The sequence below is a fragment of the Bos taurus genome, chromosome 11 (assembly GCF_002263795.3).
Source record: "Bos taurus isolate L1 Dominette 01449 registration number 42190680 breed Hereford chromosome 11, ARS-UCD2.0, whole genome shotgun sequence".
NCBI classification, from domain to species: Eukaryota; Metazoa; Chordata; class Mammalia; order Artiodactyla; family Bovidae; genus Bos; species Bos taurus.
Genome location: NC_037338.1, coordinates 66,814,994 through 66,827,268, shown reverse-complemented (window position 1 = coordinate 66,827,268; position 12,275 = coordinate 66,814,994).

Below are 12,275 nucleotides of genomic sequence, written 5' to 3'. Positions count from 1 at the left end.
TCTTTACAGCAAATTCATGTCCCAAACCCACCCTCATGCTATGATTTTCCTTTTTCTACTAAAGAGCTGCTGTTCTCAGAGGATTAAAATACTACAGTTCTAAGTACTTCTCAACTCTCACCACTTTATTCAGTCTGTACTACCTGTGGATCCTTCCTCTGAAATGGTTATCTTCATCCTTATTTCTACTGCCTACACTCTTAATACCAGCAATTCAAATAAACAAAAGTTCACTACCTAATTTCCTAGTCCGTGAGTCACCTTCTCCCAAGTTACCTCCATCCAGGACCCCTTGAACTCCCCATTGCCTCCAAAGAAAGATGGAAAGCTCAAATTCCTTACTTACTAATTCAGTATAAATAGAGCCACAAGCCAATTTTCTAGATTTTTCTTGATATGTCTGCTTTCTTACTTTTTATGGTATTAAGTTCAACTGTGGTCTCATCACAGGGATCATCTATACAGTGCACTCATGTTTAGCTTTATAAACAGACACTATGCCCCAGAGGGCATGATTGGGTCTTGACTTTTGTGCCTCTGTGAAGAGCCGGACACAACTGAACGACTTCACTGTCACTTTTCACTTTCATGCATTGGAGGAGGAAATGGCAAGCCATTCCAGTATTCTTGCCTAGAGAATCCCAGGGACGGCGGAGCCTGGTGGGCTGCCTCTATGGGGTTGCACAGAATTGGACACGACTGAAGCGACTTAGCAGCAGCAGCAGCAGCATGAGACCTAGCTCAGGAGTTGGTCAATTAAAGGTGGTCCAGCCAGTTTCTTTTGAAGCAGAAGTCTTCTGTGCCCATGTGCAAAACAGAAGAATCAGAAAAAGCATAGATGTAAATGAATTAATTACAATCATTAATAAAGGTTATTGGAATCTCTGCACATTTAACAGTATTAACACCTACGTGTACAATCAATTAAAATTTTTAAGTTATATTCTCTCACTGGCAAAAAATTTTTTCAAGTGTAGGTTATATTCAACTTTTCAACTCCATAAAGTCTATCTCATCCTTAAAGAGTGTTCTCTTGGTTTTCTCTCCCATCCCTAATTATCAGCTATTCATCTATTTCTCTACACTATCAAGAACCTTGAAAGAAGAGTCTAAACTCTTGTTTGTCATTAAAACACTGACCCAGATTGATCTCACAGTTCTTCAGTTACCACACAGTGGGCACACAGTAAATGTTGAATATATGAGTGAATGAATACATGGACTCATGTTCTCCCTTATTACTACAGCTTCAAATGCCCACAGACAAGTTCATGACTCCAAAACCTCAAACTCCACTTTGACCCTTCTTCTTTGCTCCAGTCCTGTAGATTCCTAATTCCTACTAAGCAGTCACTCCTAGATTCCTAACTAGGACTTTAAGTTCAATATTTTTCCATCTAAATGCAATATCCTTTTCAGGAACTAGGCTGCAGATTTTTGTATTTCTTACACTCATCAACAAAATGGTCATCAGAATTCCAGGTTGCTATGTCAGAAACTGGAAATCATATTAGATTTCTTAACGAAAAGATTGAGTCTTTCTCCTAAAAGTATCTGTCAAATCTGTCTCCTACACTCTTTGCCTTGGTAAATCTTATCCATCTTTCAAGGTTTCACTCAGTTATCACCACCTCCAGGAATTCTACCCTAAACAGCCCATTTTCCCTTCTTAATCTGCCCATCAGAACACTCAGCAGTCACAGGGTATTGAAATCATTAGTTCATGAGCTCTTTGAGGGCAGAGAGTAAGGTGTAGGTACTTCTCTTTCTAGCACAGATCCAGACATAAGATGCACCTTCCATAGATATTTATTCAACTGTTGACTGAAATGGACTCTCACCTGCCTCACCTTGATGGCTGTGATTCTGTTACCTTTCACCTGGATTACAGTAATGAGCCTTACTGCCACTATTCTCCCAAAGATGCTCAGTCAGCTCCAGATACTCACACTGTGGTCAGAATGACCTTGTAAAATGCTAATGCAAACCATTCACAGAGAGGCCTAGAGAGCCAGAGGAACAGGAAGGAAGGCATAAGAGAAAGAGCAACTGTTTATCCAACTGGATCACTCACTGTGGCAGGAAGCAAGTGACCAAACTGGGTCACTTGTCTTCCGTTTTTATGTTGACTCATTTACTAATCCAAAGACAACTGGAAAGTTATCTTCCCATGTGTCAAGATACTGCCAAAAAAGGAAAATCCACAGTGATGTTGGATCTGCTGTTCTCCTTTTGAATGACTACTAGAACAAAACGTAATGCAGTTTACTGTACAGCAGAAATTAACACAACACAGTAAATCAACTATTCTTCAATAAAATAAATTTTAAAAAACATAAAGCAAGTAGTATGTACATTTAAAATTTTCTCATAGTCATATTTTAAATAGTAAAAAGAGACAGATGAGATTAAGAATGTTTTCATTCAACCCACTGCATTCAAAATAGTATCTTTTCAACAAGTAATAAATGTAAGAATTTAGTGAGATATTTACAAGGATTGGGGAGTACTGAGTCCTTGAAATCTGATGTGTCTTTTACACTTATACCTCAGTTTAGCCTAGCCACTTTTGAGTGCTCAGGGGCTCCATGTGACTACACAGTGGCTACAGGGTGGATCTGGACACTGATAAGGGAAAAGAGAACCCTTAAAAGGCTTATACCACGTTGAAATGCTTAACCCAGAACCTGCCACATGACAACACCCAACCCTGAGGGACTGAAAAGTACAGTCCTTCCAGGTTTCCGGAAGAGAGAGAGTTGAACCGATAGAGTGAGCAGCCTTCAGGACTGCCACATATGCCTTCCAGGAATAACGTCTTCCTGTCATAACCATAGCTACTGTAACCATTATGTTGGAAAGCTGGTCTCCTAGGAGGCAATCATGATAAGCCCCAGTCCCATAACCCATTTAAATCAGTTCTCTGGGACTACATCTTTCTCCACTCTTGATGGACTATCAGGCAGATTCCATCATATTTTCAGTCTCCAGGGTAATGAAAAATCCTCCAGATACTTCAAGTCACAAAACCATCTCAACTGGGTAATTAAAATGCAGTGTTCCATACAGTACTCCAAAACTCATCTCGAAGTAAGGAGGCTGCCTTCACAGATCAGTCCTGGGGGCTTGAGAACTCTGCAGGAGAAAGGGTGATGGTGGATGAAGTCCTCTCCCTTTCCTTGCCCTGTACCCCTGGCCCTGCTTCCTCCAGCTCCTCCAGAAGTAAAAAGGGTTGGGGAAGGAAGGAAGCAAGGGAAGGAAAGGTTTCGCATTCTGGTTACCAATCTTATCTTGTGTTACTCTCCTCTCAACTTGTACAAGTTCAAAGCTGCCTCTTCAGGGAGGTTTTGGTGGGTTCCCAAAGACACTGCCCTCATAGACACCCCCAGCAACATTAAGATGAACTTTTCATGAGGCCTGCCACATGTGTTCCCATGGCTGTCTGCCTACATTTCTCCTTTTGCCCATGAGAATCCGATGGCCTATTCCAATTGTTGAGGTCATGTTCTTTCCATTCAGGCAGTCCTCTCTGGCAGAATTTTATAAAGCTCCACATGGCCTTCTCCTACCTGTGGCCCACACTGGGTAAGTTCTGTTCAGTTCAGTTCAGTCGCTCAGTCGTGTCCGACTCTTTGCCACCCCATGAATCCCAGCACGCCAGGCCTCCCTGTCCATCACCAACTCCCAGAGTTCACCCAGACTCACGTCCCTCGAGTCAGTGATGCCATCCAGCCATCTCATCCTCTGTCGTCCCCTTCTCCTCCTGCCCCCAATCCCTCCCAGCATCAGAGTCTTTTCCAATGAGTCAACTCTTCGCATGAGGTGGTCAAAGTACTGGAGTTTCAGCTTTAGCATCATTCCTTCCAAAGAAACCCCAGGGCTGATCTCCTTCAGAATGGACTGGTTGGATCTCCTTGCACACTGGGACACACTCATTCAAATAGCCAGTGCCCCAGCAATCCAGGAGCAGAGCCCAATTCCAGTGTAACCTTTGCTCCTTGCTTCTGCCACCAGGACACACCAGTCACAGCCTCTGGCCTTAGGCTATTTCCAGGTGTGATCTGCCATCAACTTCTGGGCTACACAGATTCCACCAGATTCAGGTCAAGGTGAGAGTCTTCTCAAAGCCTTTCACGGTCTACTTGGGGTGAAGGGAAGTACCCTCATGGAGTGAAAAAGAAAACTTCCATTGCACTGCAAGTGCTTTCCCCAAAGAAACAGTCTCCCTGATTTCCAAATGATATTTTAAAATTCTTCCTATTTAGATCTCTTAGATGGGAGAAGGACAAAGAGTCCTACATCTGGCTTTTGTCTATCTTTTGCAAGTCTAGCGTCGTTCTGACATGGGAGTACAATACCAGGACGTTTTAAGGGCATCACCCAAATAGAAAAAAAAGGATCCTATTTTAACATGTTGCTAAACTACTATATATTGACCATTCATGCCCACATAAGTCATTTCACTTCCATGGTCTTATTTAATTGTCATGTGAATGGTGCAACGTCAGTGTCAACCTCTCCACATTACAGATGTATATGCAAGGCTCAGAGAGGTTAGTATTTGGTGAAGGAAGTCTGGCATTTGATCTGCCTACTGACTATGGGTAAAATCCCTTTTTGTAGTAGGGGTAGAAAAATTCACAATTATTTAAAATTATTCAACTTCAGTGGGTTGATCTATTAGATGTGTGCTGTTGGGAGGAACTTCAGGCTTCCTTGTCTGATCATGAAGCCAAACACACTTCAATTTTAATGTGTGCTCACCAGCTAACTCAACATTTCTCTGTCATTCTGGCCTTTCTTGGGAGTGTGTTCAGCTTCAAGATTTGTGCACATCAGACAATCTATTTCCTCTGAACTGCCATTCAAAGGGAACTTGATTATTGAAATTACAGGAAAAATTGACTGAACAAAACCCAACTGACCAGAACTTCAAACTAACAGGAACTCTCTTCTATATTCCAATCTAAAATAAAGCAGCAAGCCACAAGACAGCAGGTCAGTGTGAGAGATCAGGTGCAGAGCAGGGGCAGGGGTACTTAAGAGAGTTTCCTAGTAGTTGCAGTGTGCGGGCTTTTCATTGCCGTGGCTCCTACTGTTGCAGAGTACAGTCTGGAAGTGCACAGGCTTCAGCAGTTTTAGCACGCGAGCTCAGAAGGAGTAGCTCATGGGCCCTAAAGTGTTTGGGCTTCAGTAGTTGCATCACAAGGGCTCAGTAGCTGTGGCTCATGGGCTTAGTTGCTCCACAGCATGTGGAATCTTCCCAGACCAGAGGTTGAGCCTGTATCCCCTGCATTGGTAGGTGGGTTCCTAACCACTGGACCATCAGAGGAGTCCAGTAGGTACACTTTTTTGTCTGGCTTTTTTCACTCACCACAATTTATTTTTACATTCACCCCATGTTGAATGTCATGGCTTCCCTCATAGCTCGGTCAATAAAGAATCTGCCTGCAATGCAGGAGACCTGGGTTCAATTCCTTGGTCAGGAAGAATCCCCCGGAGAAGGAAATGGAAACCCACTCCAGTATTCTTGCCTGGAGAATCCCATGGACAGAGGAGTCTGGCAGGCTACAGTCCTTGGGGTCACAAGAGTCAGACACAACTTAGCAACTAAACCAACACCACCATGTTGAATATTCATTTCTTTTTATTGCTGAGTAATATTCCCTGGTATGCTGCTGCTGCTGCTGCTAAGTCGCTTCAGTCGTGTCCGACTCTGTGCGACCCCATGGACTGCAGCCTACCAGGCTTCTCCGTCCATGGGATTCTCCAGGCAAGAACACTGGAGTGGGTTGCCATTTCCTTCTCCAATGCATGAAAGTGGAAAGTGAAAATGAAGTCGCTCAGTCGTGTCTAACTCTTAGTGACCCCATGGACTGCAGCCTACCAGGCTCCTCCATCCATGGGATTTTCCAGGCAAGAGTTCTGGAGTGGGGTGCCATTGCCTTCTCCCATTCCCTGGTATAAGTATACATAATTTGTCTCTCTATGAACCTTTTACTGTGTATTTGGGTTGTTTCCAGTTTTCGATTATTACAAGTAAAGCTGTTATGAACATTCATATGTAAATTTTGTATAGTCATATGCGTTCATTTCTCTTAAAATATATCCAGGAGTGGAATGGCTGGTGCATGTTCAAGTTTTTTTAGGAGCTCTCAAACTGTTCTCCAAAATGGTTGTAATAATTTTACTATCCCACCAGCAGCATATGAGAGTTTCAGTTCCTCTGCACTTTGCACACACTTGGAGTGATCAGTCTTTGTAATTCTGGACTTTCTACTAGAAATGCCTTGGCATCTCATTGCAGTTTTAATTTGCATTTCCCTAATGATGGTAAGCATCTTTTCATGTGCTTATTTGCCAACCATACATCTTCAGCACAATGTCCCCCCTTTTATTATATTTTGAAACTGCAAGTCAGTCAGTCGTGTCCAACTCTTTCCGACCCCATGGACTATACAGTCCCTGGAATTCTCTGGGCCAGAATACTGGAGTGGGTAGCCCTTCCCTTCTCCAGGGGATCTTCCCAACCCAGGGATTGAACACAGGGCTCCCACATTGCAGGCAGATTCTTTACCAGCTGAGCCACAAGGAAAGCCCAAGAACTGGAGTGACTAACCTATCCCTTCTTCAGTGGATCTTCCGGACCCAGGAATCAAACTGGGGTCACCTGCACTGTAGGCGGATTCTTTACCAACTGAGTTATGTTTTAATTTCTTATTATTGGCAAAACATGGCTTTTGACCACATAGCAATTTTTCATGTGCATCCACCCAGTGATATCAGTAGTTAGGTTTAAAAACTTTAAATAGGCACATAAGCATACAAATAAATATATATACTGCATATGTGTCCATATATAGGCGCATACACAGTAATCAACTCGGGAAATGTTTTGCCACATGTAACATTAAGAATACAATCCTCAAAAGCCTCAAAACCAGTATCAGGAGGGCAGAGCTATTTGCATAGCTGTATCTAACTGTAGAGGTTTTCCTTAAGAAAAGCCTAGAAGGTAGCCGTGGCCTGACAGGAAACGTGGGCTGCAGCTGATAGGGCAGGCGGATGGGTGGAGTAAGCCAGGTGTTCCCTTGGCAACAAGATAAAGAGCCGAAAGGCAGTGAGAGTGAGATCTATCCACTACAGAACAGAGCACTTCAGCACGGGGATTCAGAAGCCAGGCTGATCTGTGTTTGAATCTCCTTGGGCGACCAGCTTGGGGCCCTTCCCCAGTATGACTATACTCATTTCCTTCATTTGCAAACTGGGGACGCAACCCAATAAATACCTAACCCATTTCCAATCATCCCTCCACTCTGTGCCACAGGGAACACTTCTAGACCATGCAACTTCTCTCTTCTTTCCAAAGGAATGTCTTCCCTTACTTGTAGATTGAGTATAAAGAAGCTAATTTTTTTTGATAGCTTATCAGAGCAGTTTGAAAAAGATGATGCAAAATAGCATTCACTTAGAAAAAGGCAGACAGGGAGTCACAACATGCTTGGGTTAATTCAAAGTGTGGCCATTCTACCATAAACTGCTTTTAACTACAGTGAAATGATGCAAGTTAAAATCAAAACCTGGACTCAAATATATCTCCGAATTTTAGAAAAAAATGAATTGTACAAATTAAGTGGAAAACTCGTGTGGTATGTAGCCAAGTTCCTAGCATTCATAGTCAGCGCTAATTAAACTCCAGCTCTTATGAAGGGGAAATTAAAAGTAGGGGTTAAAAGCATGAACTCTGGGGTCAGCCCAACCTGGCTAGAATTTCAACTTGGACAATTCCTAGCTGTGTGTCCTTGGACAATCTCGTCACCATTCCAGGCACAATTTTCTCATCCATAAAATGGGAATAATATGAGATAAACCTCCTAGATTTATTATGAATATCAGCTGAGTTCATGTGTGCAAAGTCTTTAGAAAGGCGGTAGCAAACAGGAAACATTTGCTGTTACAGCTGCAGTGATCTCTCTAAGCTCAAGACAGTGTATCTGGAGCCTCCTAATTGTGACTAGTAATTCATTCATTCACATTACTTAACTACCAGCTATTTATAGTGCACCTTCTACACAAGTGTTAGGAAGGATTGAAAGAGTTGTAAGACACAGGTACTTTCTCTGACCCCAAAGAACACAAACCCTAAAACAGGAAGCAGAGTTAGTAACTTCAGCCAACACAGTATGCAACTGTTCATAAATGCCTGATGCAAGCAGATAACGGAGAAGTTCAGAGGTGTAAGGTCGACCACAGCTGTGGGGAGAGGAATATGAGAGAAGGGTGAGGCGCTAAGGAATCCAGCTGGACCCTGAGGATGAAGAAGAATGAGAGGGCCAAAGAGACAGGGAGCAAAGAGTGTTCTGGGCCTCAAGGGTCCCATGGTGGTGCTGGTCTCTCAGAATCAGAGAGAGGGCAGGTGTCCGGAGTTGGGGGCAAAGGAGCAATTACTTAGGAAAGGTACTGGGGGCCAGCTCTTGAAAAGTCATTAAAAGTCTTTAGTCTAAAAAGTCTTTAAAGCTAGCTACACTAGAAGCAGCGGGGATTCAAGCACTTTATTGCTAGTTTTTAACTTTAATGTTGATTAAAATTACCAGTCTTGTTTTTGTTAAAAAGCAGAAATGCAAACCTATAGATCCCACTGCACACTTAAGAAATCAGAATTCCTGACACAGAGGCTCAGGGAAAGAATTCCACAGGCTGTTTTGATAGAAACCAGAAGTTGAAATCCATTGCTACAAAGCCTTAAAAACTTGGATTATCATGACAATTTCTCTGGCAGAGGGGTCAGGAGGAAGAAAACTAGGATTTGCTGAGAGCCCACACATGCCAGGGGACTGACAGATATTTTTCCATTGAGTCCTAACAACAGTCCATTGGGGGGGTACTTTCTGATTCTCATGTTAGGGATAAAGAAGTCAGAACTCAGATGTGTAAATCACAGAAGTGAAGTGAAAGTCGCTCAGTCGTGTCTGACTCTTTGCTAACCTATGAACTATACAGTCCATGGAGTTCCCCAGGTCAGAAAACTGGAGTGGGTAGCCACAACCTTCTCCAGGGGATCTTCCCAACCCAGGGGTGGAACCCAGGTCTCCCACATTGCATACGGATTCTTTACCAGCTGAGCCACAAGGGAAGCCTATAAGTCACAATGAGGGTTTTCAAAGTCAAGTCCCAGGAGTCAGAATGACTATACTTTGTTCCGTACCACCCGATTGCCCCAGAAACGCCCGTCATCCTTCCCCTGTATCTTAGTGCAGTTCAAAGCCCAGTAGCAAAAGTGGCATCATAATCACTCACCCCCATCCCCATTTCTCTCCTCCAGTGAAATCTGAGTTTACCTTCCCTTTGCCCTGAAGCTGAGCCAAAATCACTGAGGGCCATCATTTCAAGTGGAGTTTATTTTTATAGAAGAGACAGAAGTCACTCAGTTGTGTCCGACTCTTTGCGACCCCATGGACTGTAGCCCACCAGGCTCTGTGGTCCATGGGATTTTCCTGGCATGAATACTAGAGTGGGTTGCCATTTCTATAATCAAGTTTATTCCAACTTTCTTTTTCTTCCACCCTCTTCTCTGTGACACCTCCTAATCTATTCTATGCAGTTTTGTTTTGTAAAGTTTCTGGTGTACAGCGTTATAGTTCAACATCTATATACACTACAGAATAATCACCATGAATCTAGTTACCATCCATTACCATCCAGCTGACCCTCTTCACCCATTTTATCCAACCCATGACCCACTTCCCCTGTGGTGACCACTAATCTGACCTCTGTATGTAAGAGATTTTGTTGTATTTTGCTTTTTGTATTTTAGATTCCACATACGAGTAATATCAGACTGTATTTGTCTTTCTCTGACTTATTTCAATCAGTGTAATACCCTTAATGTCTATTCATGTTATTGCAAATGACAAGATTTCACTCCTTTTTATGACAGAGTAGCATTTCATTGTACATATACATCATATCCTCTTTATCTATTCATCAATCAGTGGACACTGAGGCTGCTTCCAGATCTTGGTTTTTGTAAATAATACTGCAGTGTACATGGGAAAGCACCCTATGCAGTCACAAAACTTCTTATTCAGAGCAAGACACAAACGGAACATAAAATCTTAAATAATTCTTTTCGTGGTTTTCTTTTTACCCTAAGGGTAACATGGGTGGTAGCTGGGGATCGGAGGGGGTTTGTCCAGAGGGGACTTCACCTGAAATCCACAGGAAATGATATGGATGCGCTGTTTAGCTCTCTCACATGTCTACCAGCAAGCACTGGGAAACTGGTTGTTATTTTAATCTAAGCCTGTTCCTCATTCTGGTTTTGAAAGACAACTCCTGTTGGTAGGATTTTAGCCACTCTGTGTGTGCCTATGTGTCTGCAAGAGACACTTAACATCCTTCCTTAAATTAGTCTTGGGTTTTCCACCTGCGTGTAAGATTCTCACCTCACAAACTAAAAGTCTCTCAGTTGTGTCAGACTCTTTGTGACCCCACGGACTGTAGCCTGCCAGGCTCCTCTGTCTGTGGAATTCTCCAGGCAAGAATACTGGAGTGGGTAAGCTGTTTCCTTCTCCAGGGGACCTTCCCAACCCAAGGACTGAACCCAGGTCTCCTGCATTGCTGGCAGATTCTTTACCAGCTGAGCCACCAGGGAAGCCCAAGAATACAGGAGTGGGTAGCCTATCCCTTCTCCAGGGGATCTTCTGACCCAGCAATCAAACTGGGGTCTCCTGCATTGCAGGCAAATTCTTTACCAGCTGAGCCACCAGGGAAGCCCTCACCTTACAAGTTCTCCTTCTATTTTTTGTTTCCCAGAAGGGTGTTAGATTTAGCAGACTTAATGTTTTATTTTTCTGACTTGCTGTCAGTTACATGATGTGAGAATCCATTTTCCCCCTTTATATATATTCTCCTAATTCTCTTATAAATTATTCTTTTCCGATTTTTTTTTTCTCCCCACTCTAAATTGGAATCCTGGATAAATGCTGAGCAGCCCTTTCCTAGCTTCTAATGTCCTTCAAATGGAATGACAGGTAGTACACTCCTTCACCCACATCACTGAGGGCAATATTCATCACTGGGGCTCTGCCCTGTGTAGTTTGCTTATTTCTGCACTGAAAGGCCGATTGTTTACTACTAGTAAAGAATATGTCTTCCAATGCAAGAGATGCAAGAGACTCAGGTTGGATCCCTGGGTCTCTACTCCAGGGATCAGGAAGATCCCCTGGAGTAGGAAATGTCAACTCTCTCCAGTATTCTTGTCTGGAAAGTTCCATGGACAGAGGAGCCTGGCAGGCTACAGTTCATGGGATTACAAAGAGTCAGACACAACTGAGCCACTAAGCATGCTCACACAGATGATTTCTAAGCCAAAGCAATTCAGACATAATATCTATGCATGCTCAGTCACTCAGTTGTGTCTGACTCTTTGCGACCCCATGGGCTGTAGCCCACCAGGCTCCTCTGTCCGTGGGATTTCCCAGTCAAGGATACTGGAGTGGATTGCCATTTCCTACTCCGGGATAATATCTATACCTATACTCTAAATATCTACTTTGGCAAGTGATACCTTCATTCCAGTTGCCCCCATTAGGAAGCCATAATGATGCTTTGAATTCTTTGCAGACCACAATATTCAAACATGTAATGCAAATTGTATAATGCAGATTCCAAGGGATGACAATCGCCCGGATACAGAGTGAACAAGGCCCCCTGAAGTTGAGCAGTGCACATCCTGCTCAACCATACTGAGCAGCCTTTCAGTGAGAAACTTCTTTCCCCCTAATGTAAGCAGTTTTCAGCATTCTTAATAGGTAATGGCCATGTATGGACTCTTTTGCTTGCCTAAACATTATAAGTTCTCATAAGTTAAAAATTACTGGGACTTTGCTAGTGGTCCTGTGGTTAAGAATCTGCCTTGCAATGCAGGGGACATTTGTTCAATCCCTGGTTGGGGAACTAAAATCCTACATGCTGAGCAGCAACTAAGGCCACAGCTAGAGTCTGAATGCTACAATGAAAGATCCTGTATGAGGCAATGAAGATCCCACATGCCACAACTAAGACCCGATGCAGCCAAATAAATAAAAAAAGAAAAGAAAAAAGTGTATAATGCAAGTAACTCATTTTTTTAATCACTGATAAAGGTTTAGGGAACAGAAAGTTATGCTGTCCATATATCTTTCTATTCCCTAAGCCTTATCTTTATTTTCCCTATAATCTTGCTCCTTAGAATACACGGACTTTGTTTTTAAAACAATTTTAAAACCATTGGG